General features: G+C 40.8%; 1 long non-coding RNA gene across 1 annotated transcript in view; it reads left to right on the top strand.

Moving 5' to 3' along the window:
- The window catches only part of LOC122813691, an 88,590-nt gene that overhangs the window by 22,950 nt on the left and 39,230 nt on the right, over positions 1–26,410 (top strand). Inside the window, exon 2 of the long non-coding RNA XR_006366721.1 lies at positions 353–466. This is a non-coding gene — a long non-coding RNA (uncharacterized LOC122813691). The remainder of the gene's footprint in view (positions 1–352; positions 467–26,410) is intronic.

The following is a 26,410-nucleotide window of genomic DNA, read 5'->3' as shown; positions in this document are numbered from 1 at the left end:
TTCATACATTTTTTTAATTTAATCAGTTTCAGCGGAAGAGTTGTTCTTTCACTGTGTTAACTATGTTACAAAGAGGCAGAGTGAAAAGACCATGAATAAAATACTTAACTTTTTCTTGAGGAGGCAGTTTCTAGAGGTACTTGGGGTTTATGGGTTTACTGAATTTCCAGTAAAATATCATTAAACACAGGGGCTGTATGCATTTCATAGTTTCTTTTTCTGGAGTTTTATTGTGCGTTTTAATATAATTGCCAATTCTCAGAATTATGTTTTGTCTTTTGTAGAAAAAGTTGTACATATTCCCAGTATGCATAGTAAAGCAAAAATATTTACCTTCCTTTCTCTGTTTTAGGCTCCAGAAACATTTGATGACGTTACCGTTAGATTTTATGAAGAGGAGAGGAAAGTGTTAACTATACAGCAGAAGGAATTGTGGTACAGAATTATGAAACCATGACTTCGTTAGGTAAGACTGTAGCAGAGGCAAGGCAAGACAAGACTTGCTCTGTTGATGGGTATATAAAAGGACTACTTATGGATACCGCAACAAAAGGCAAATGGAGGTGGCAGGAATCAAACCCTGCGACCTGGGCTACAGAAAGCAGCTCATTAACATCTTGGAGCTTTAATACTTTGCACACTGAAAGTACTGCTGAAGACACTGGTGCAGGCAGGTTAAGACAATGAGCTGCAACCCTGTAGACTATGATTTTAATCCTCTGGGCCCCATTTATATACCTTCTTAGAGTGAATTTCTTCTTACCTGTCTAGCCATACTCACAAGGCCTCTCTAGGGATCAGTTTGTCTTCATGTTGCCTCTGGAATGCAAAGTACCACAGGGTTCTGTCTTAGGTCTTCATTGGATATGGTTTTCATGCTTCTCCAATATGATGTGCTAAGGAAGAGGGGTTTAGCATATTGTTATGACAATGATGCTAAGCTCTACTTCTCCTTCCCTGAAGATGGAATGGGTTCTCCTGATCTAATTTCTCCAAGCCTTTTCTATTTCTAATGATATGATGGGAACAGACCCCATTCCTAAGTCAAAGTATGATTCAAGTTCATGAAATTAGTATTGTTTTAATCTTTGTTAGCCAGAAGTGCTCTTTGCCACACTTGCAACGTGGCCAGAATTGACTCCTCCTGCAGTTCATATGGAGTTACATGTATTAGTAACATATCTAAGTACTATTGTAAATTCTTTTTTATAAGACTCGTTGCTGCTACCACTATTGGAACTGACTGGGTATCCTCCTTCCACATTACCCTAGTTTCTGCCTGTAAATCCTGGTATTTTATGACTTTTTGCCTCTCTTTATGTAATGCACTGTAGTCACTGGCTGTAGCAATTTCAATGATCAATGTTACTTTTATCTTCTTTTCATGGACTACTATATCTCATTTTCTCGCATCTGTTTTTTGAACTGTTGATATTAGGTGATCCCATGTGATGTAAACTTTATCAGTTTTCTATAATGCTTTGTGGCTCATGTTTCCAATGTTTTTCAGGTACTTCAATGTTATAATGTTTGCACAATCCCCGGTGCAACAGTTTTGCCACATTATTATGCCTTTCAGTATTCAGTCCTTTTGCCATTATATCACAATCGGCAAAAAGATGTGCGACTGTTTCCAATTCTGTTTCACAAAATCTGCATTTGTCTGTTTCTCCCACGTTTAATGGACTTTGTAAACCAATGTATATGTAGTCCACTATCCTTGGCTGCCAATATTAACCTTTCCTCTTTTGGTTTAAATTCACCTCTCCTTAACCATTCCAGCATTCAGTCCTGATCAATATGAGGTTGTTCCAAGAGTTTTCTGTACTTACAACTGTATTTATGCATTCTCTGCATTTCTTGCCTTCTAATCTGATCTTTCACCTTCTATTCTTTCTTTTTGTTTTTGGGCACATTCCGTTGCTGTCTGATTTTTATGTACTTCTAGTTTGATTTCCATTCTCGCTGGACACTTGATATGCTTCTGCTAAAAAAAGCAGGGAAGTCATCTTAGACTTATTGTCCTCATGTTTTAAAACTTTCAGTATGTTTGGGTCTTTTGAGGTCAGCAGATATTTATGCAGTGCTATGATTGCATATCTATATATGTAATCAAATAAGAGGAGGCCCATACCGCCTTCAGAACAGGGAATATATAACCTTGGTATACACTGATTTTTATAAATCATTTGATAAGCATGAAGCATAGGATCATAGTTTACTAGACTAATGGTCCCAGGGCCCTTACAAACCTAGTCAAGTTCAACCCATGTTCCCAAGTGTGTCTGCTTCAAGTAGACCGTAAAATCAGTACCTATTGCCCCTCTCCAAGAGAGACACAGGTGGGAATCCCTGGGGTGAATTTCTGGTTACCCATCCAGTCGTCTAACTTATGCTTAGGGACAACTAGGAAATTTGTTTAACATGAATAAGAAACTTGTTCCAAAGGTGGAGCAATGTCTGTGAGACAAATCCGTCTCTCCAGTAAGTCCTGCTGATGTCACATACCAGGTTAAGGTCCTTTGAGCGAGTGACCCATATGCCATTTTACTTGCGAATGTGCAGCATGTCCATTAAAGCTGGGTTAGAGATTGCTCTATATGCAAGGCACAGGTTGCCTCTGAGCAGTCTGTATGACACAGAATAAAGTGACAATGATTTCTGTCTGTCTTACATAAGACGGATGTTGAAGACCCTGAATTTTCTTTGTAAGGAAACTTTGAGGTATTTCCAATTGCTGTAGCTATTCAGAAAGGAACATACCAAAGAGAGCATTGTACTCTATTATTGGAGGCAATGCCCTTACTTATGAGATGAGCAATATAAAATGCCCTTCTTACCACTGTGGAGACATGGTGATCGAAGTTAAGGTTGCTGTCAACCTGTGTGCTTAGATCTCTCACCACTGTTTGCTTAGGGTATTGCTATTAATGTGGTAGTTTGCAGGAACATCACCCTCGCCAAAGGGGATGATGATGCATTTTTTTTTGCATTAAGTTTAAGACCATGACTTTGGTACCAGTCATTAGTTTGTGTAAGACCTTCTTGTTGGATGTTGATATCTCTAGGGGTTTCAGTAATCACTCCTAGTTTGCAGTCATCCGCAAACTTTGTCAGCCACAGTCCTTTAGTTTTAGCCTGTACTTCGGAGATGTAGATTCTGAGAAGTAGAGGTCCCAGAACTGATCCCTGTGGAACACCACTGGATACGGGTCTGCTGGAGGAGGTGGAGTGTCCTATTTTGACTGTATGAGTTCTGTCAGTGAGCCAGTTTACAACTCACCTGACATTATATGAGTTGATACCCATATGGGTGAGTTTATCAATTATACCTGAGTGGGGGATTGTGTCAAAGGCCTTGGCTAAGTCTAGGTAGGTCGTTTGCACAGATTTGCCCTCATCTAGGGCTTTGGTGACTGTCTTGAAGAAGTTCACCAAGTTTCTTAGGCATGATCTCCCCTTGAAGCCGAACTGAGTGGGGTCGAGTGTTTGGGGATTTCTTATATCTTTGTTAATAAAATCCATGACGATTTGCTCCATGGCCTTGCAGATAAGGCTGGTAAGTCTAATGGGTCTTTAGTTCCTGGGGTCTGTGGATGCACCCCCTTTATTTAAAGGGATGACAGTAACTGTTTTCCATTCTGCTGGGAAGAAGCAAGTGCTTATGCTGTGATTGAAAAGTGTGCCCAATGGTAATGTTAATTCCTGTTTTTACCCATGTAGAGCACAGCCCAGGAGGTTGTCTGGTTCCACAGAGCCTGTGTTTTTGGCCTTGGAGAGGGCGTTTAAGACCTGTGCCTTGGAGATACTAGGTGGGACAGGTGTTAGGGATGCTTTGGGGTATATATGGTGGGGATAGGGGAGTGATGTTTTCACTGAACCTGCCAGCCAACAGGTATTCTATAGCCACAGGTTCTATATATGTAGTACCATTTAACTACGGGTTCAGCGCAAATGTGGGCCTTACCATTGAGATTATGGATGTAACTAAATAATTTCTTGTGGTTATCTTTAGTTAGGAAAGCTAATTTGGATTCTTAGTTAGCTTTGGAGAACTTCACTAGTAGTCTTATTTGCCTTTTTAAGTTGAGGAGGAAGTGTTTCCAATTTTGAGACTTGTTCCTTTCTACTCTTAGACAGTGATTTCTTCCTCCTGTTGTATAGCCTATTAATGGCAGTTATCCACCAGGCAGGTTTGATTTTCCTTAAAGATCTTGCTTTGGTTCTGTCAGGTACAGCAGAGTCAATACAATTGTACAGGCGATCTTATAAAGCAATGGTGTGTAACTCAGCATAGGTGTCTGTTCCATCAGTGACAGGAGGGGCTATGAAGCCATTTATGCCATCATGTAAGAGGTTGTAATTGGCCTTGGAGAAGCTTTTTGTCTAGTTCTTGCAAAGGGGGGGTCTTATGTTATAGTTATTTCTAGCAAGACTGATTTGTGGTCAAATCTCACCAGGGATGGTCAAACACTGGGGGTGGTGCAGAGATTCCCCATGTTGGTGAGCACCAGATCCAGGATGCTTGAGCCACTTGTAGGTGTCTCAACCAGCTCGTCCAGGGCATTGGAGTTAGCATTCTTGTTTTCCTGTCCAACCTGATCCATTACCTTTTGGGGCCAGTCAGTCACTCCAAAACCATAAGTTAGGACTGTGAAAGCAAATTAGTTTAGAGCTTGGACTTTGTTCCTAGATATCAGAGCTGTTTTCAGTATTAATTTTGTTCTTCTGAAATATTCCTTACTAAGTTTTATTCTCGTATGTTCATGATTTAGTATTGATCCTTCATCAAATCACATATTTATATACTCCCTCTTGCTTAAATTATTTTATATCACATTGTTGTCTCAGACTGATGTTTTCCTGGCACTGCAGCTTTCCTGCTTTAAATGTTAATTTTGCACATTTATCAAGACCAAATGACATTCTTATATCATATGAGTAAGTTTTGACCATTTGTAGTTCTGCTTTGAATTCATCATCTGATGAACTATACAGTTTTAATCCTCCACAAAAAGTAATGGGAAGTCTTTATACTTTGTTGTTTTTTCGGAGCCACCATGACCTAATCAGTTAAGTAGACAACTTAATAGGTTAAGGGCAAGACAAAAGAGCAGCAGTGACACTCTTTCCCTGGAATATCTCCCTTTGATTTTTTTATCCCTGGAGTAATAATTTGGCCGTTATTATGGCTTAACTGCAAAATGGTTTGCCACAGTTTCATACTTGCTGTAATGTAATCGATCAGTGTAGGGTGTGTCATTTTAAGCACTCTTTTGTCTGTGAATGTGGGGTACTGTCAAATACTGTTTTTGTAGTCTATCCTTGCAATACTTAGATTCTTCCCTGTTTTACAGTTCTCCGTTATGACTTTATTTAACAACAAATGATCCTTTGTTCTATATGATTTTTTTGTACTCTTTTGTTCTATTGCTATGATTGAGATTTCTTCTAAATGACCATAAACTCTGTTGGCATCAATTCCAGTGTACAGTTTATACATTGTCAGAAGGCAGGTTATTGGTCTATACTTTTTGGGATAGCTTGCAGGTTCACTTTTAAGGAGGGAGTACTGCTTTTCCTGTTGTTAGCCAAGTTGTTGTCTGTTCAAGATTTGCATTTAAATAATTTTTACTCATGGCTAAATCTTCGTTTAAAGAGTAAATACTTTTAGCCAGAAGTTAGGTACTGCATCTGGGCCTGGGGTTTTCCTTTTAGGAGCTTTTCTTAATTTTGTTTCAATTTCTCTGGCCCTTACTTCATCCCATTTCATATCTTGTACATTTGAACGTCTTATTCTTTCTTTTCATAGGTTCATAGGTTCATAGGTTAGTACTAAGCTAACTGCCCTTGCGAGCCATTTTAAGCTTAGCCAATTATCCCTTGTGCGACTCAAACCCTGCACCTTGTGTTTGTAAGGCAAACACCTTAACCATTAGGCCACCTCTTCTATCCATTCAGCTTCTTCATGTTCCACAGGATCTTCATAGATATTTCTTCAAAACCTATTTCTTCTTTTTTTGATGGTGGTCCAATTCCTTTTGCCTTGTTTCTCAATTCTCTATAAACCTTTTTTGGATCATCAATAAATTGCTTATTTTGTACTTTTCCTTTATATTTTATTATCTGCATATCTCCTACAATTTTTTGCAGTAGTATGTGATCGATCCTGATATGTTTTGATACTGTGTACTGCTTTTATTATGTCTAGCTTTCTGAGTATTTTTGTTGATGTGCAATGCAGGAAAGGCTAAGATACATCCCTTAGCCAGGTATCTGGATATCAAATTAAAAGAGTGTTTTAATGATTTTGAGCATGTGTGCAGGGATTCTTGGGACTTCCTAAATAAATCGAGGAGCCTACTTTTTTCAGTGAATATCATTTTTTTGACTGTTGATGTTATGAATTTGTTTAAAGTCATTCCTCACGAACTAGGCTTATAGTGGTTCCATGATTTCCTGTCATCTTCTCTTAAGTTTGGTAATGATTAAGTGAATGCCATGACAACGTTAATAGAAATAATTTTAAAGAACAATTTTGTATATTTTGAGGGACAATATTTCCTCCAGAGAAGGGGTGTTGTGATGGGGCAGTGTGTGTGCCCCCATTTTTTCTAACATTGTCATGCTTGAATGGGAAAGGAGGTATTTGTTTAATGCCTTGTCCCCATTGCTATGGGGTATGTATGTCTGATATTTGGACAATATATTCATAGTATGGAATAAATCTGAGGATGATATAGCAGGATTCTTGGATTATCTAAATAATACCACAACATTTTTAAAATTTACCCATACATATAGTAGTTTTAACATCAACTATTTGGATGTGGAAATAACTAAGGATTTAGTGGACAAAAAATATCAGTAACATTTATTGGAAGCCCGTATACTTGAAAAGCCATCTACATTACACCAGTTGGCACCCTGCCCACCAAAAGCAGAGATTGGTTAAGGGGCAGTATATTAGATTTGCCTGTATGATATCAGAAGATCAGATATTTATGATGGAGTGTAACAAACTAGGTGATATGTTATATGCCAGAGAATACCCAGTCCATTTAGTTTAGGGTATTTCTGACGAAGTTAAGAAAAAAAGAAGTGAGGGTTTATATCGACCACTTTTGTTGTTTGAACAAGAAGGGGGGTTTGGTAGGTAAGTCTCTTTCCTACATGGTAATGTCGAGTTTGCAAATTCTTTTATTACTACTTTTACAGCTGAATATTTGGACATTGCTTATACACTGAAGAAAGAACTGGGGTATTTTTTAATGTTTTGATGGGGTACTGGATATTATTGGTCAACAGCCCAGAATTGTTTTTAAGAGAGCAAAATCTATAAAGAAGTCTGGTGCAGGATAATCACATTTTTTGTAGCACCAGTTCGAAAAAGGTGGGCACATACACATGTGGTGCTTGTTCGCAATGCAGATATATTTTAGTGAATGACACTTTACATGTCAATAAGAGGTATGTAAGATCTTCTTTTCACTGCACTTGCAACTCAGTGGGTGTGGTTTATATTGCAAAATGTCAGCAATGTCCTTGCTTTTATGTGGGTAAGACCCAGTGTAGATTAAAGGACTGTATATATATGAGCATATATATGATATAGTGCATAAGAAACAACATAATGCTTTATATAGACATGTGGCTGAAGTCCCTACACACAATTTTTTGTTTTATGGACTAGATATCTATAAAAATCATAGGGGGGACCTTGGACAGACCTCATAGAAGCCAAGGAGTTGATGTGACAGATTAGGCTCAATTCCTATACATACCCTGGCTTAAATGATCAGATTTGTATAACAAGTGTTTTAAAATTAAGATTGTATAAGGTATAGATTTTGTTTTTAAAGAATTATTTTTTTCTTTTCTTTTATTTTCCAAGCATGTATTTATTAATATATATTTTTATTTGTGTGTTTTCTGTGTTTTTATGTGTAATGGATTTTTTGTGCAATGGTTATTTTGTATGGATTAGTTGTGTCGTGTGACTTTAAGAATCAGGTATTTAAATGTGCACCTTAATTTGTTGAATTGATTCTGATGAAGTCCTGGATACATTTGGATGAAAGTGCTTAATCTTGGTTACAATAAACTTGGTGTTCCTGTTGCCACAGCCTTGTTCTATTTCCTTCTCCAGGTTTGGTGTTGTGTATTTGGACTTTGTGTTTTCTGTGGTTCAGAGTTTCTTGTTCTTTCCCTTGCTGTGCAACTCAACTTGGGATGGTATGTATTCCTTGGCTGATGACTTAGAAATTATATTCTCCTGCCTAATTCAAAATCAGTTCTTGGCAGTTGATACAACCTTAAGAAAATCCTCTGTCCCTCCCTTACCTAATGTTCATTAAGTGTTACGGCAACAAGCATGAATTTGTTGATATGGTACATAATCTTGTTGTCATATTTGATTCCAAGTTAACACTTCAGGTCCAGGTGTTAGCAGTGGTCAAGTTGTCATGTTTTCACCTGCAATGTGTATCAAGGAGTAAACACCTGATATCTAAAGCTGATGTCTGTTGTTCTGGCTGTGGCCTCCTCAAGGCTTCACTATTGCAGTGTCCTATACCTGTGACTCCTGACACCGAGTTGAAATGTTTACAGATGGTACAGAACTCTTCGGCAAAGCTACTTACTGGTACGTTATGTTACCAGCATATTATGCCTGTTCTCCACAGCCTGCCGTGGCTTCCTATGGACTCCAGGATTATCTGTAAGATCTTATTGTTAGTTTACTGGTCAACTTATAATCTGGGTCCTTCCTACCTGAAGGAATTTGTAGTGCCCTACTGCTCTACCCGGGCTTTGTCTCTGAGGGGCTGTTTTCAGTTCATTGGGCACATCTTGAAATTTGTGAGCATCACTCATCCTTTATCAGGCCTCTTATGAGGGGAATTTGCTAGCATGATGGTTGTGAGACTGCCCATCACTGGTAATTTAAGAAAGGTGCATGGCACTTATCTTTTTGACATGGCATTTGGTAGGTTGGGATACATTAACCTGTATAATTGCTATTGTGATCCTTTATTTTCATGTTTGTTGAGAAGTGTTTTTCTTTATGCTTGATGATCATTGTGTTTTGCCTGAAAACATCTAAGTAAAATTGAAGTTGGGCAACTCTGGGAAATCATGCAGGTTCTTTTGTTGCCAGGTAAGGAAAAAAGTCCTTTTTTACAATTAGTAATTTTTATGTTTTTTTTCTTGTTCATACAGTCTGACATTTGTACATCTCCTTCCAAGGAGCAAGAGATGACCTTCATCCAAGTCCCCTCACTTGTAGTGTTCTGCACCAAGCTAAAGAAGTGGGTTATAGTAGGAGCTCACTTCTCACATTCAGAAGTGTTTTCAAGGAGCTTGTGTACAGGTCTAGAAGATTGAGAGACTGCCAGTGAAGTCCACTCCTATTTCTTCCCCCACCCCTTTTTTCCGATGCCCAGGATGAGTTATGCAGTAATGTCAGAGGAATACAGATAAGTGTACTGTGTGTCCTTTTGTATGCTCACCAAACCTACAATGTAAAGGAGACAGCTTCTGGTAAAATTTCTGCCTTAGTTAGAGGGTATCAATATGCCTGACTATCTCTGTGACATAGGGGGGATAAAGCTTTGACCGCATCCCAGATGCTGTGGGATTTAATAGTGACCCAAACACAGGAGGAGCCTATCAGGAAACATGAGAGTAAGTGACCACTGTTGTCTCACCCATCCTGGAGAGGTGAGGTGAGGTAGCACAGTCTCTGCACTGCAGACATGATGGAGTTTGGTTGTTCAGAAAGGGCAGCAGGAAGGGCTGGGACATACTCCCACCAACCAGCTAGTCATTGTTGCAACTGGTATTAAGGACATGTTGGGAAATGTGCAAATCCAAGCACTGGTATTTTGAGGCAGCTAGCCCTCAAGGCTGCTGTTGCAAAAGGAAGGGAGTTAAGGGATGTAAAACTGTTGATGGCTGCCTGGATGATTGCCTCTTGTAGTAGGTTCTTGCCTAAAAGATGGAAGAAATGGGACAGTTAAATGTAGGAGAAGTAAAACACCCCTAGGAGTTAACCCAACAGTAAAGGATGTGGGAAAATATGTAGACAGTAATCTGGCCTTCAAACAACATGCAGCCAAGATAGTAAGAATATAATTTTATGTTGCCCAACACATTAGCAAAGTTATGGTTCAAGAAAGTTTTAGTACAGCTCTACTCAGCCCTAATAACACCAGTCATTGAATACAATTGCCCCTTTGGCATGTACCTAACCAGGCACTTACAATAGTTGGAATGCTCTCAAAGGTTCCCAACCAGGAGAATCCAGGGTATGAATACCCTGGCCTACACTGTCGCCTTAATGCCCTGTCCTCTATACTCTGTCCCCTACAGGTTACTGAGACGGGTCTATGTCTGGCATATAAAGCATTCTGAGATCCAGCTTTCATGGATCTCTTGCACGTCTGCAAAGCAAGCAGCACCAGAAACACTTGTTCCAAGACCCTTGCAGCATTGTTTTGTGTAAGGACAATAGATCATGCATGTTTGCCTGTATGCTGGTAGATACCTTTGAGTATATTGGACAGAAGCACTTGATGAGGGATTTTTTTTTTTTTTTTGTAGGAAAGGAAAAGATGAATCTGAGTGCTTAAGGTAAATGTAGCAATGCAATTGGCTTAATTATGTGCTTAGGGTAAATGTAGTAATGTAATTGGCTTAATTATGTGTATCACAAGATAAATGTGCAAAAAGAAGAGTTGATACTCGGAGGCGATCTCTGCCTAACATACAAAGCTATGTCATACCCAGAGCTGTTGGACATGCTCCACTTAAAGAAATCCCAATCCCTTCAAGCTACACGCTCTAGGGACCTAAATCTTGTCACCACAATATACATAACATGCTGGAGGGATAGATTCCTGTCCCAGAGACTTCCCATACTCTGGAACAAGCTACCTTTATATATCAAACAAAGCTCCTCATTAGCACTCTTCAAGAAAAATCTTGATGATTGGATGGGCGATAGGAAATTCACCCTGGGGATCACTTCTGTGGCTCTGCTTGACAGGGGCACAGGAAAATAATTTTCTTGGGTGGCAAAAGCCAGGGTACCGTTTGGCTAAGCTTATATAGGCCCTAGGGCCAATAGCCTATGAACCTATGATACAGATAACTAATGTCTTTTTATCTCTTCTGGGAAGACGCATCCATTTTTTTGTTTGCTAAGTATTTGGACAACTCAAAATAAGTTACTGCATTTTATATACATTTGCAAGTATAAGCATTATGAGTTTATAGTGTAATCATAAGAGGATGGCCTACTAGTGAAATATATACAATTCTGAAGTAAGAAGAAAATGGAATCGAGATGAGGGTGATAATTACTGAAACTGATCGCTTACCTAAAAAATTCAAATAAATATTTCTAATTTGTAATTGATGTGGATTATATTTCATGACTTGTATATGTGTTTTGCATTGTGATGTTTTCAGGACTAATAAAGAACGTAGGCGACAGCTTGCAAGTGAGCACAATTCCCCTCTTGTTTCCTATAGACAGTGACTCAGTACCACATACTATGTTTATTGTCATCTGCTTCTGGTTTGCGGCACCAACACTGCCTAATGTTGTTGATTTGTTGCTATATACCTGTTTGGTAGTGGCAGAAAAAATGTCATTGTCCTAGATTTTGTGCTTGGAGAACCTCTGACACTAATTGCTAATGAATGAGACAGCTGTGTACTGCTGTAAGACTGGAAGTTGTCTTCATTGGTCACCATGTATATGGGTGTGTCCAGGATGGGACGAGTTAATTATAGGCCTTGTAACATTTTAAACTAGCCGAATTTATTAAAAATGTAGAAAATGTTATGAGTTTGAATCACAGTGATTGAAAGTGTGTGTTAGTTTACATTTTGAAGTATGCAGATCATACGAATTTTGTTTGTGTCCTTCTCATGGATTGATTAGCAGCCAGTAAGAAGCTTTGCTGTAGTGTAAAAGAGAGTGGCTTGGAAGTGTAAAGTAAGAAACTTAGCTCCTTGCCTGAGGAACAATGTTTGTGTTGAAGGAAGACCTGGAGGCATGAACTGTGAGAGAGCCTATTTGTGGTCTAATCTGATGAGCACTACTACAGAATGTTGATTTTTGGGACTAAGAGTGAAGCCGTGGTGAAACGTTTACAAGTTTTGAAACTAAGATTGAAGCCTAAGAGAAAAAAGTTCTAGAGAGATTTGGAACCGAAGGGGAAGCCTAGAATCAGAGTAAACTGTGCAGTGCTTGATATCTGCTGCTCAGAACAAGGCCTAGGAGGAAGTTCCACAGTGTGAGAGCACATTGCGAATATCTGATGTTGGAGTTGGGCCTTGGAACAAGGCCTACCTGTATGATAAAATATTTTTTATGGACTCTATAGACTGTTGAACTGTTCAGAAGGTACCGGTTGCTTTGTGTTTTGTAAAAGCAAGAGAGTTACTTCAGTTTCTGAATGTTACACAAAACTCATTATGGTTATTTATGTCTTCCTTCCCGTGTCTTTTTAAATCCTGTAACCTATTAATTTCACTTTCTTTCTGGGGAAGGTAATGGAAAAGTGTCTGTATGGCAGGCTGTTGGAGTGCCTAAATACTAATTGTCTGGTCAGTGGCTGGCAGTCTGTCTTCACATAGCAGAGCTATGCTGAGTCAGCTCAGCTTGATTTAATTCTGTGTCTTGCACACCCCTGTGGTAGTTGAGAGAAATCCTGCAGAATGTGGTATATCTGGACTTCAGCAAGGTATTCTATACTTTCCCTCATGTGGCTGGTAAGAATATTGGAGAGTATAAGGTTGAATCTAAAATGGTGCAGTGGGATGGAAATGGATTGGAATCCAGGCATAATTCCTAGAAGGGGAATTGTCAGGAGAAATGTCATTAAATTGTCATGCCACAGAGATTCAGTGATGCATCCATACATTTTAGTATGTTTGTACTGGGATCCGGGCACATGCTTGACTAGCATATGTCCGAATCACAAAACATCGAACACACTTACATGAAAGCACTTAACATCGACAAGCGCTTCCGTGTATGTGTGCCTGTTTCATAGATAGGACTACAGTGCGGGCAAGGGAAAATTCCCTTTTTCCCACTGTAGTGCGATCTCGGAGTGAGAATAATAAAGTAGGGGGGTGCAGGGGGGGCGAAGTCCCCCTGCAGAAACGCAGATTTTTTTTTTTTTTTTTGAATTACACATACATGGAAGCGCTTTTCGATGTTAAGCGCTTTCGTGTATGTGTGTTCGATGTTTTGTGATTCGGACATATGCTAGTCGAGCATGTGTCCTAGACCCATTTGTACTATGACACTGGATTTGGAGAACAAGATCAATTTGTGTGGTGAGGATACAAAGATTTATGTAGTTGTTATCGATGGGAATAGCAACTTTGAAAAAGAACTGTAGTAGCTGAAATTATGGGCAGATAGATGGAATATGTGATTACTAGCTTCGTCAATGAGCACCATATTCAACCACAGCCTAATTACAAGCTTCATTCCAGGGTGGAGAACCGCCATTGTCATACCCTTGCACAAAGGTGGTGTCACTACTGACCTGGGAAAGCCCCATTAGCTTCACAAGTCTGATCTTTAAAGCCATGGAGAATATTATTATGGATCTCATAAACAAGGACTTAGGCAATCTCCAAGCACTTGACCCCACCCAATTCGGATTCGTCAGGGGCAGATCGTACCTATTGAACCTAATTGACTTCTTTGAGACTGTCACAGAGGCCTTGGATGAGGGAAAGTCAGTACATACAGCTTACCTTGACCTGGCCAAGGCCTTTGACACAATCCCCCACTCAGGCATCATTAGAAAGCTAACACAGCTTGGTGTTAATCCTTGTCTCATCAGATGGGTGGCCAACTGGCTCACAGATAGAACCCACAAAATCAAAATAGGTGCCACCACCACCACCAGCAGACCTGTCACTAGTGGTGTTCCCCAGGGATCTGTCTTGGGGCCCCTACTGTTTGGCATCTACTTCTCACAGGTCCAGAAAAGACAAAAGGCCTGTAGCTGACTAAGTTTGCTGATGACTGTAAATTGGGTGCTGTCATTGACTCCCCAAATGATGTTAACATACTGCAAGAGGGTCTCTCATCTACAAATAACTAGTGGCAAAGTCATGGCCTTAACTTAAATGCAAAAAAATGTATTATCATACCATTCAGCAAAATCACTGCCTCTATGGATTACAACATCAACGGCAACCACTTAAGCACACAACCTGTGGTGAGAGACCTGGGTACTCAGGTTGACAAGAGTCTCACACTTGACCATCATGTGGCGGCAGTGGTCAGAAAACCCTTTTATTTGGTTCATCTCATAAGTAAAGGGATTGCATCCAGAAAAAAGGAGGTTGTTACTTCTCCGTACTCCTCCCTCATTAGACCTGTAATTGAGTATAATGCCCCGATTGGTATGTACCTCTCCAAACACCTGCACCAACTGAAAAGGCCAAAGAAGTACCTCACAAAGAGAATCCATGGTTTCCAACCCCTGTCCTATGTGGATAGGCTCAAATCACTATCACTCTACTTGGTATAATAGAGATTGCTCAGAGGTGATTTGTGTCTCACCTACAAGGCAATATCGGACCCTGCCCTACTAGCAGTGCTCCATATCTGTAAGTCTAACTCCTCATGCATTACCCGCTTGATAGGCCTAGATTTAATATGCGACATCAACAAAACCTGCTGGAGAGACAGGTTTGTCTCCCAGAGGGTGCCCCTTCTCTGGAATAGACTTCCCCAGACATATCAAACAGAGTACCTCGCTGACCCTCTTCAAGCGCAACCTTGATGAGTGGCTGGGGAAACCATAAATTTGTCCCAGGGGTTCCACCTTAGTCCCTTGTTGACAGGGCCGGCAGGTACTGACTGAGGTTTCTTTTTTTGGGGATAAACTCTTGGCTAGGCTTGTAAGGGCCCCAGGGCCATTAGCCTAGTAACCTCCTATGATCCTAATGTAAAAATAAGAAAAAAACATAACAAAGGACAACATTTTTAACTTTGGAAGAGGTAACCCTAGGAAAACAAGCAGGTTGGTAAAGAAATAGGATATGGGGTAATAATCAACCGTAAGCTGAATCTTGCTAGGCACTGCAAAAAATGGGCCTTCTATTGAAATTTTGAAACTTGTGATAGCAAGCCCCCCCCCCCCCCAAAAAAAAAAATGAAAACACAGGAGAACAGTGATTGCCAAAAATCACTTTTTAAAAGTTGTTTTTAGTGCCATACCTCCGAGAAAAGGAAATATTTAGAGAAATAGCAATCTCAGACTTGGTAAATACAAGTCTGCATTTTCAGCCAGTCAGTCACGTTATTCTGGGAATAATGAGTCTTGGCATTACCACAGAAATGAAGTGATGAACCTAGTAAGATGGTGGGATGCAAAGCAAAATGCCAAGGTCATTCTTTACACAACATACAAGGAAGACTACATCTGCAGTTCTGCATACTCTTCTGGACATGGACACATGGAAGTTAGGCCAGTAGAAAGTGTGCAGTTTAGAGTAACAGAATGGCGGTGATGGTGGTATGATATGAGCAGAAACTTAGAATGTTGGCCATGTGCATATTAGAAGCTGTTGGAGAATGGGGACTATGATTTAGATAGAATTTTTGGGACAAATGGGAGTGGTGGATTGAAGAGGAAACACAGAGGTGGGAGAAAGGGGGTCATAGATGGCATTTGGAGGTCTGCTTCACAGACAGGGGTCCAGGGAAGTAAATAGTGTGGGAAGAAATAACCAGGGAATTGTTATGGCTAGGCTTGTATAGGCCCTAGGGCCGATAGCCTAGTACCAACCTATGAGAAGGTAGTATGCCATAGACCTTGCATTGCTACAGTGCTGGTAATCAAAGAGGTTTTGATTTGTTTGCACATCAGTGAGAGGATGAAAGAATGGTCTCACAGGGCAGCTTTGTGGAGGTCAGCCGCAACACCCTGATGGATTCCACTGACTATGGGCCTTCTTCCATCAGAATCTTCATATGCTGATATGCTTTACAAAATACAGTCGTTGTATGTCCATGTTATCTTTGTGTAGCTTCTGTTGAAGAATGCCCGTAGTATTTGATGCTGTCCTCTGAATTCGCCCGATTGTTGCTTTCTTGAAAAGATGAGATCTCTTCCTCCATGCAGAATGCTGTAGCTGAGTGGTCTTATCACAAGGCTTTAAAAGAGGGGTAATAATGTTTTGTTTTCTGCTATGATGCCTCCTTGTGTATGTCTTTGTTTTACACCAGTTGACTTGCTGTTTTTTTCAGACTGTTTGGATACATTTTGATCTTTTGATCCTAATACCTGTAAGCCCCTTTGTACGTTGTTTACTGTTGCTTCCTTTCCACTTGTGTACTACTTCCATCGGGTATTACATTTGTGATCCATTATTTTGCAAATAAGTTAAGCAGCTATGTTTTAAACGATTCCTCCAGTCTTGCCATATTCTATTTTATCCATTTTATATCTTCCTGTTTTTCTTCTCTGTTGTGCTGTCATTGAAAACATATGTTTATCTTCCAGAACTTCATCAAAGTCTTATACCAAAAAGGGCTGGCTGCTGTATTGCCCCTGTTTGGGGCACAGATTGTAAGCACGGTTCATCTGGGTGTATTCGATGCACTGTTACTGTCTGATATTTTATCTGTCCATTGTTTTCCATACTACCAGCGTAGGACTTGCTCCACTCTTTGTAATTTAATAACATTTTTTGTGATGCCATGTGAGTTGCTATAATGAAAATCTATGTAAGTATTGTCTTAATCCTGGTTCCATCCTGGTTTCTCAATCAAGCTATATTACATTTCTGTCACGGCCTTCCTGATATGTAGACATGTTACCCTGAGTACTCTGCCCCACTAGTTTCAAGATATTCCAACATTATTTTACTTGGTACTGATTCTATGAATTTTCCATGCAGCTCAAGTAACACACTGACCAATCAGTAGCTTGCAGCCTGTGACCTGCTCCCACTGCTCTATGGCAGAATAACATCTCCCACATCCAGCCCTTGGGAACCGTACCCATATTAATGGTTAATGTTGCCATAAGAATCTTAGGCTGAGTCATCAGGATCCATTGCCTTTTTCCTGTTTAGTTTTCATTTATTTATTCATTGGCATTTGTTTACCTGAAAACTTTGACTGAATAATTATGTCTACTTTCATCGGAGGCCCAGGTTGAAAACCTAAACAAATACAAAAACAAAATATATATAAACATAGGTGAAAACTGATATCATATTATGATATACAATAAATACATTGATTTAATACAAATATTAATACACATATGACCATGACCAAGTGTTCAGTGAAAGGGCATGTACTAATCACCCTTTACTAGGTAATTCTGCTAGGCTTATCTAATACATTTTCTCTTCATTCATATAAGAGCTCCAAGCAGTGAAAAGCACACCAGAAATACAATTCTTTCCAAGTTAATAGTTCATGTTGATAATAATTGTCAATATATACAAAGGGTTGCATAAGCATTGGTTGGCTGCAGCTTACATCAACAAACATAGAACTGATGATAAATGAGAGAAATAACATTCTAAAAGGAAAATAAAATCTAAAATACATCAGTGAAACTGATAAAATAAAACACTATTAAAAAAAAAAAGGATAATATCTTTTTGCAGGGCAGATACCCCCTGCTTCCTCCTAAATTGCTTGTTAACAATATATGCAAACTTCAAGGTTGCATAACAGTGTGGAAGGTATATTGCCTTAATCTCCACTGCACTGTGATCCTACACCAGTCCAACAGCCTACATAACGCACGTGCGCACACACACACACATACACGCACACACACACACACACCAACCTATCAAAGTACACCACATCTCCACCACATGACATCTATACCCTAACAATACATACTAAACAAAAATACACATGCACACTCTTACCTTTCAGTCAGTGCCAGCATTACTACCCTTACAGAAATTACAAAAAAAGTAAAAAATGCTTGCACTGCTTATACTAACTGACTGATAAATAAACCCTTGTACAGCCATTAAAACTTCCAACAAAGGCCAACCTGCATTGCAGATCTAATCAGACACTGTTTGTGTAAAGACATTCACACAAACACATACTCTGTCAGACTTCTTTTATGGTGTAGCTAAGCTAAGACTTAGGGAGAACAAGTTCCATCAGCCTGACGTAAAAATTACTGAAAGATAAAAGGCTATTATTAGTAATACAACTAGTATGTGTAGCAAAGGTTTCCCTTTAACCTTTTTATTTCTGCTAAGATGAGCTCTAACAAAACTCTTGGGGAAAGTTTTCATCAGTCACTTCCATTCTCCTGAACTCCACATTGTTGTTGCCAGACAACTCATCACAGTCCCGATGTGTTTTCACTTTTCTCCCTTTCTGCTGTGGCATACAGCTAGCTAGTTAATTGCAGCAGAAACAGCCAGTGGAACTCTCAGTGAACTAGCTTAATGTAAAAGTGCACCCTTTGTGGTTGAGGAGTGGGTAAGGGGCGATGCAACAGTTCAGGCCCCCATACTAGATGTTCTTAACATCATTATAGTCTTGAAAGTAGGGATGTATCTGAGAAAAAGACCAGCTTTGCAACAGACCAGTTTATCTCGTATGATGAGTGTTAGTTTGTGATTGGTAGACATTTGTTAGCAGAAACCCCTGAGTGTGCAGTAGTAGACTTAGAATCAGCTAGTAGAGAAGATTCTAGAGGTAGTTACAGTAAACTTTGGTTTCTATATTTATACTGAGAAGGGCCTTCAAGATATCTAATAGATGTGACCAGGGTAACTGTCAATCCATGGTGAGACTGCTTTTGAGGAACACTGAAAGTGTTGCATCTTAAATTGGCAAAGCTAAGAGGGAAATTTTTTGTAGAATGCGAAGTATGTGTTTTATTTATTATTTTCAATTTGTTAACCGGGGTAGAGCACTGATCCCATTGCCCAGGGAGCACAATATATTATATACAAAGGGCATATCATAGTTGAGGGAATAAAAGCAATAGTTAAATTATACTGTATGCAGAATTAGTGAAAAGCTCTGTATGTGTGTATTATATATAGGAAGGAAATCAGAGTTGGCAGCAAAGTGTGTAGAGGGAAGATAACTTGGATATCTTAACTTCTTACAGAGCTGCATTTGCCATCTGTACATGTCAGAAGGGTTCTGAATGGTCAGGCTAGTTTTTGAACAGGTGAAATTGTTTCATAGGATAGTATTCTGAGTACAACTTATTATAATGCAGGAACACAAAACCTGAAAATTATTGGACCAGGAGGCTGCCCTTACATTTTCTAATGTAAAAATCTCACTTTGTGTTTAATCATGAACCTGAGGAGGAGTAGAGTTTTGTTTCCATCTTGGATAATACGTGAAATACTTTTATATCAACTGTAGATTACTGCCTGCCTCCATTCAGTTCTTTCCCTTAAATATTTAAATATGTCAACTGATATTTAGAATCCAGAGGGAAGAAAAATATTTTCTAAGCTTTATGGAGTCTCTAGTCTGTTTTTTATGACTTTTTGCAGCATGAATGAACTCTGAGCTAGTTAAATCAGATTTTTGATAGTAGTCATAAATTTCACTGCTAAAGACTGCAGTGACTGAAGGCTATTACATGTATGCTAAAGGCATCACAAGCCTTAAGTTTCTAGCTATTATTGGAGTAGAAGAATATTTGAATAAAGCTGGACTGGAATCTTTAGGCTTGTTTTTTGCCTTTCCTTTGAGGCAGCTACTAGAAGAGATGTTGGGTGTTTTCAGTTGATACTGAACATATTGGTTGCTTATCTCCTGTGGTGGTGGCGTTTTTTTGTGCTTGTGTATTTTCACTTACACTGGCATGTACATTAAAACAGACTTATAAGTAAGTGACATCATGCTCAATCTGTTGCTTCAAAGTTCTGGTGAAAAGAAACATGTGCTTTTGAGTCAGACTCCCTTGTTGCCCCAACAGGCTTGTTGCACATATTTATCTTCTTTTCATTGTTTGATTTGTTTTTTATAAATAGTGAGAGATGGTAATGATACATTGTAAAAAAAAAAAAATGAGTTAAAAATGTACATTTTGTATTCCATTGGTGTATTAATTTGTTCTAACAATATGGATATTATAATACCCCAGTCTGGCAGTTGTCAGAGTACTTAAAGCTAATAAAACAATAGTTGATGAATCAAAAGGAAATAATAATGATGACAGCAAGCATTATGATTCAACCCCCTGTGGGAAGTTAGCATTTAAACTGATCACCTCTTTCACTTTTATTTAAAAGGAGAGTCAAAAGACGTAGCAGTTTAGTAATGCTGTCAAAGCTATGGGAGTAAGATGCAAGTAAGTAATACTCTGGAAACCAACGTTGAGCTTATCTAAACAGTCCTGTGTTGGTTTGTGATTCACCGTGCAATTGCCTGGAAGAGAAGATTTATTTTTATTTCTATTTCATTTTTTTACCACAGTTTTTCATGGTTTGTAGAAAGAAAGGGATAGCATGTAGATTTGATGATTTACCTTTATTTAGGCAGCATAGGATGGTGGTTTGTAGGATGACACTGGTGATCAAGAAGAGGAGGATGAGTGTGAGGGCAGCACCAAGGATTAAATGGTGGAAATTGAAAAAGGGTAATTGTGAGGTGATGTTCAGGGAAGAGTTAAGACAGGCACTGGGTGGCAGTGAAGAGTTACTGATAGCTGGGTAACTACAGCAGAGCTAGTAAGAGAGATGGCTAGAAGGGTGCTTGGTGTGACATCTGGAAAGAGGAAGGAGGACAAGGAGACCTGGTGGTGAATGAAGAAGTACAGGAGAGTATACAGAGAAAGAGGTTAGCGAAGAAGTGGGATTGTCAAAGAGATGAAGAAAGTAGACAAGAGTATAAGGAGATGAGGTGCATGGCAAAGAAAGAGGTGGCGAAGGCTAAGGATAAGGCGTATGAAGAGTTGTATAAAAGGTTGGACACTAAGGAGGGAGAAAAGGACCAGTACCTAGACAGAGGGACCGAGCTAGTAAAGATGTGCAGCAGGTAAGGGTGATAAAGGATAATGAGGGAAACATACTCACAAGCGTGGAGAGTGTGTTGAGCAGATGGAAAGAGTACTTTGAGGGGTTGATGAATGAAGAGAATGAGAGGGAGAGAAGGTTGGATGATGTGCGGATAGTGAATCATGAAGTGCAGTTCATTAGCAAGGAGGAAGTTAGGATGGCTATGAAGAGGATGAAGAACGGAAAGGCTGCTGGTCCAGATGACATACCTGTGGAAGCGTGGAGGTGTTTAGGTGAAATGGCAGTGGAGTTTTTAACTAGATTGTTTAATGAAATCTTGGAAAGTGAGAGGATGCCTGAGGAATGGAGAAAAAGTGTTTTGGTACCAATTTTTAAGAATAAGGGTGATGTGCAGAGTTGTAGTAACTACAGAGGGATTAAACTGATCAGTCACAGCATGAAGCTATGGGAAAGAGTAGTGGAAGCTAGGTTAAGAAGGGAGGTAATGATTAGTGATCAGCAGTATGGTTTCATGCCAGGAAAGAGCACTACATATGCAATGTTTGCTCTGAGAGTGTTGATGGAGAAGTACAGAGAAGGTCAGAAGGAGTTGCATTGTGTCTTTGTGGATTTAGAGAAAGCATATGACAGGGTGCCTAGAGATGAGTTGTGGTATTGTATGACGAAGTCGGGAGTGTCAGAGAAGTATGTAAGAGTGGTACAAGATATGTACGAGGGTAGTGTGACAGCGGTGAGGTCTGCAGTGGGAGTGAAGGATGCGTTTAAGGTGGAGATGGGATTACATCAAGGATCGGCTCTGAGCCCTTTCTTATTTGCAACAGTGATGGACAGGTTGACAGACGAGATCAGACAGGAGTCCCCGTGGACTATGATGTTTGCAGATGACATGGTGATCTGTAGTGAGAGTAGGGAACAGGTAGAGGAGACACTGGAGAGGTGGAGATATGCTCTAGAGAGAAGAGGCATGAAGGTCAGCAGGACTAAGACAGAATATATGTGTGTGAATGAGAGGAAGGATAGAGGAATGGTGAGGATGCAGGGAGTAGAGGTGGCGAAGGTGAATGAGTTTAAGTACTTGGGATCAACAGTTCAGAGTAATGGTGAGTGTGGAAGAGAGGTGAAGAAGAGAGTACAGGCAGGATGGAGTGGGTGGAGAAGAGTGTCAGGAGTAATTTGTGACAGACGAGTACCAGTAAGAGTGAAAGGGAAGGTCTACAAGAGGGTAGTGAGACCAGCTATGTTATACGGGTTGGAGACAGTGGCATTGACAAAAAGGCAGGAGTCAGAGCTTGATGTGGCAGAGTTGAAGATGTTAAGATTTGCACTGGGTGTGATGAGGATGGACAGGATTAGGAATAAGTATATTAGAGGGTCCGCCCAGGTTGGAAGGTTTGGAGACAAAGCCAGAGAGGCAAGATTACGTTGGTTTGGACATGTGCTGAGGAGGGATGCAGAGTATATTGGGAAAAAGATGCTAAGGATGAAGCTGCCAGGTAACAGGAAAAGAGGAAGGCTTGAGATAAGGTTTATGGATGTGGTGAGAGAGGATATGCAGGTGGTTGGTGTGACAGAGCAAGATGCAGAGGACAGGAGGAAATGGAAACAGTTGATCTGCTGTGGCGACCCCTAACGGGAGCAGCCGAAAGAAGAAGACCTTTATTTATAGTTTGTTGTTTTAGCTCTTAGTTTCACTTTTTGTTGTTAGAAAGAGTGAGGCAGGTAGGGGGCATGGCCAAGATGGTGACAAGCTAACAGCATAGTTTCTCTTCTCTCTTTGTTTTATATTTCTGACAGTAATTATAAATTTCAAAACATTCTAAATACTTTTTCATATGGGATTATCTTCCTAACTTCACTTTGGAAGATATTATTTGGACACTGTATCATTTATTGACAATTTTCCTGTCATTATTTTATCATAAAGGTCTGTGCTTATTTATTCAGGGTGTCATTTGACAGCTAACTCAGACCTGTCATTAAAGAAAGAACTTCAGTCTGTTCTTACAACCATACAAGAACTTTCAATAAAAATGGATAACAAAATGGATAATTTTAAAGAAAAATGTACAAAACAAATGGAACAACTGCATGAGATAATTAAACAAATCCAGATTTCGTGAATGGGAATATTCTCCAAATGATATGGAAGGAAGGGTTTCGGAAGATGACCATAATATAGAATTTCTACTAAAGCAAAATACTTTGCTGCTAAACGCAATTGATGATGTAGAGAACAGATCAAGATTTTATTTGTCTTTAAGAAAGTCATAGCTGTTTCTAAACTTTCAAATATTTCAATCCCATCTGTAAGAAATAAATTTAGCCTAGCTGGAAACAATAAATGTTCTTTAATCTGTCTTTTTTAAGTTCCTTCACCAAAGGGAGACATTCTTTTCTCTTTGAGATTACAGACCTAGAATAATCATTGTCAAATCTTATTATGTTGCCATTTAGTTTAATCAGAGAATTATACCACACAGTTTTTAATATCAGTTTTCTCAAAACTGTGTGGTATAATTCTCTGATTAAACTGAATGACAACATAATGAGATTTGACAATGATTATTCTATGTCTGTAATATCAAAGAGAAAAGAATTTCTCCCTTTGGTGAAGGAACTTAAAAAAAGACAGATTAAAGAACATTTATTGTTTCCAGCTAGGCTAAATGTATTTCTTAGAGATGGGATTGAAATATTTGAAAGTTTAGAAACAGCTGACTTTCTTAAAGACAAAATCTTTGACCAAACAGAAGAAATGGATTGGAATAATAGTTCACTGAAGAGACATGCAGATAAAATGGATGGAAGCAACTGAGAAAAAGAAGCTGAAGGACAAATGACTCTAAAAAACTTGAAAAATAATTTAATAGTATATAAACATGCATGTGTTTTATTTGTTTCAAAATCAAAGAAAAAAATGAATATGGATATATAAACACAAAGGTAACTGTTCTAATCATTTATTTTATAAACTGTATAACTAGTTGCTTAATGGATACTAAGTTTTATATTGATTATCATTTCAACATTTATAAGGTGAAGACCTTAAATCTGAAGTAGGTACTTCATTTGTCAGCAACCTTTGGGGAGTTGGATCCGATCTCGGATCCGAGCCGGCAACTTGTTTCACATCTATCAGATCCGAGCTCCTAGCTCCTCCCCTTACCCATAATCCCCTGCCAACCCTGACTGACCTCAGATCTAGTTTGCCACGCTTAGTGAAAGCAGCTAGATTCAGAGCTCCTAGTATATGCAGATAAGTTTTTCAACTTATTGTATCTATTATTGTAAATTTTTAGTAAAAGGTTGAGTGTGTTAGGTTCCCTTTATTTTAGCCTTAGAATCTTGTATGTTTTGTTGGTGTAAATTCCTCCCCTCCCTTGCTGGTGCATGTGTTTGTGTGGGTTGATGTGTGTTTGGGGCCTTGTGTCAGTGAGTTTGCTTTTTTGTAGTATAATGTCAGAGGCCCCAAAACCGATCTTCTCTAAATGCACCGAGTGTGGCCATAAGCTTTCACCGGTGGATGGCCACACTCGGTGTGTTCGGTGCCTTGGGGTTGAACACCTGTCCTCAGGGTGTGCTATCTGCGCGGGGTTCAACCCCAGGGCACTAAAAGAGCGGAGGTTGAAGCTGATTCTGGCGGGACTTTTGCCCCCAGATTCGGCTTCGGCCTCCGGTGCTCCCGTGGCCTCACCCCAGTCCTCGGTGGCGGCCACTCCTGCCTCTCTCCCCCCAGCCGGGACTCAAACTCCTGCTACGGTGCCGGAGGAGAGGGAGGCCAGGAGGGAGTAAAAGAGGGAGAAGCACCACAAGCGGCGGGCCGAGGCCTCCGCTTGCCCCCCCCCCCCGGCTAAGCGGGCTTCTCCCTCCATGGCTTCCAAGTCTCCTCCTCCTCGGCTCCAGTCCCCATGCTTCTCACCGGGACCCGAGGAGGAGGAGACCCGATCTCCGTCGAGGTCATCGAGGTGGCACTCCCGGCCCGCCTCGGTGGCCTCGTCGAGATCCACTTATAGCCTGTCAGATGCAGACTTGGACCGGATGATGCGAAGGTTCATCCAGGCCCAGCTGCAGATGGAGTGCCTACCTCCCCTTCAGGGGAGCTCAACCTTTTGCCCCGATACCTCCTTCTCCGACCCACTTCCCGGGTTCGGAGCGCCCGGAGCCGGGCAGCGTTGGAGCCGGGGGTGGGTTGGTGCCGACAGTGCTTGGTACTTCGGCTCCGACCTTTCCCTCGAGTTTGTCGGGTCTTTCCTTGTCGGATCTGAGCTCTCGGAGCCGTGGGCTGAGCTTCGGATCTGAGGGATTCAGTGTGCCTTCGGCTCCGTCCAGGTCGGAGCACATGGATCCTTCGGATCCGACGGTCTCGGCTCCGGTTCCGATCCCCCCATCGGATCCGAGTGGGAGTCGGCTCTCGGATCCGAGAGAGAGCGACTCTCCCTCGGCGTTCGATGCGGTGGAGAGGGCTCTGTTGAGTGTATCCGGACCCCCGGCCCTTGCCTCGGCCCCATCCTGCACTCCCTCTCAGCTGGGTCTGGCTTCCATCGCCCGGCCACAGGGACAGCCTGCTTCGATGTCTCAGGTCGTTCCTTTGGAACAAGATGTTCCTGGTGAGACTTCCTCGGACAGCCCCCCTGAGGATGTTCCTCATAAGCGGAAGTGTAAGAGGAGGCACGTGGACTCCCCTGAGTCCTTAACAGAAGACACGGACTTGGATGAAGGTGAAGGCTCCCCAAGGTCACCACTCAAGGATGTCTCCTTCGGAGACATCATGGAAATGCTCAGGATTAGGGGGGGTGGTCTGCCCCCAAGTCTTCCTCCGACGAGTCCGTGTTCCTGGAGGCATTCGAAGCAGGCCCATCTACCTCTTGGGTGTCCCCTCCACCCGACCCCCTGGTGGACCTTATTACCACCAGGGCGTGGAAGGAGACGGACACTGTGGAGCCAGTTCCCAAATGCCCTGATAGGATTCTGAGCCCCCCTTCAGAGAGGTCCCACTGGAGCAAGGGTCCCCCCGTAGATGCCTTGTTGGTGGCGGCAGCCACTAAGAGGGAGTTAGCTCAGGAGAGCCCCTCGGTCCATCCACCAAGCAAAGAGTCCCACTCGATGGATCGCCTAGGGAAGTGGGTCTTTAGTTCAGCGGCCTTCTCAGTAAGGTCCCTGAACTACATGGCACACATTATTAGGATGCAGCGAGACCTTATCAAAGAGTACGCTGCTTCCCCCCTGGAGTCCATGTCGGCGGAGGACAAGCAGTTGTACTCCACTCGCATGGCCACTCTAAGATCTATATCGAATACCTCTATGCGACTTTTGTCCCATGCCACAAAGGGAGCCGCTAGAGCCAGCGGAGCAGGTGTAGTCATGAGACGCCAGGCCTGGCTCC

The sequence above is a fragment of the Protopterus annectens genome, chromosome 1.part1 (assembly GCF_019279795.1).
Source record: "Protopterus annectens isolate FY-2018-M chromosome 1.part1, PAN1.0, whole genome shotgun sequence".
In the NCBI taxonomy this organism is placed as follows: domain Eukaryota; kingdom Metazoa; phylum Chordata; order Ceratodontiformes; family Protopteridae; genus Protopterus; species Protopterus annectens.
Note: the sequence above shows the minus strand (reverse complement) of the source record. Positions and strands in the feature narration are given on the sequence as shown.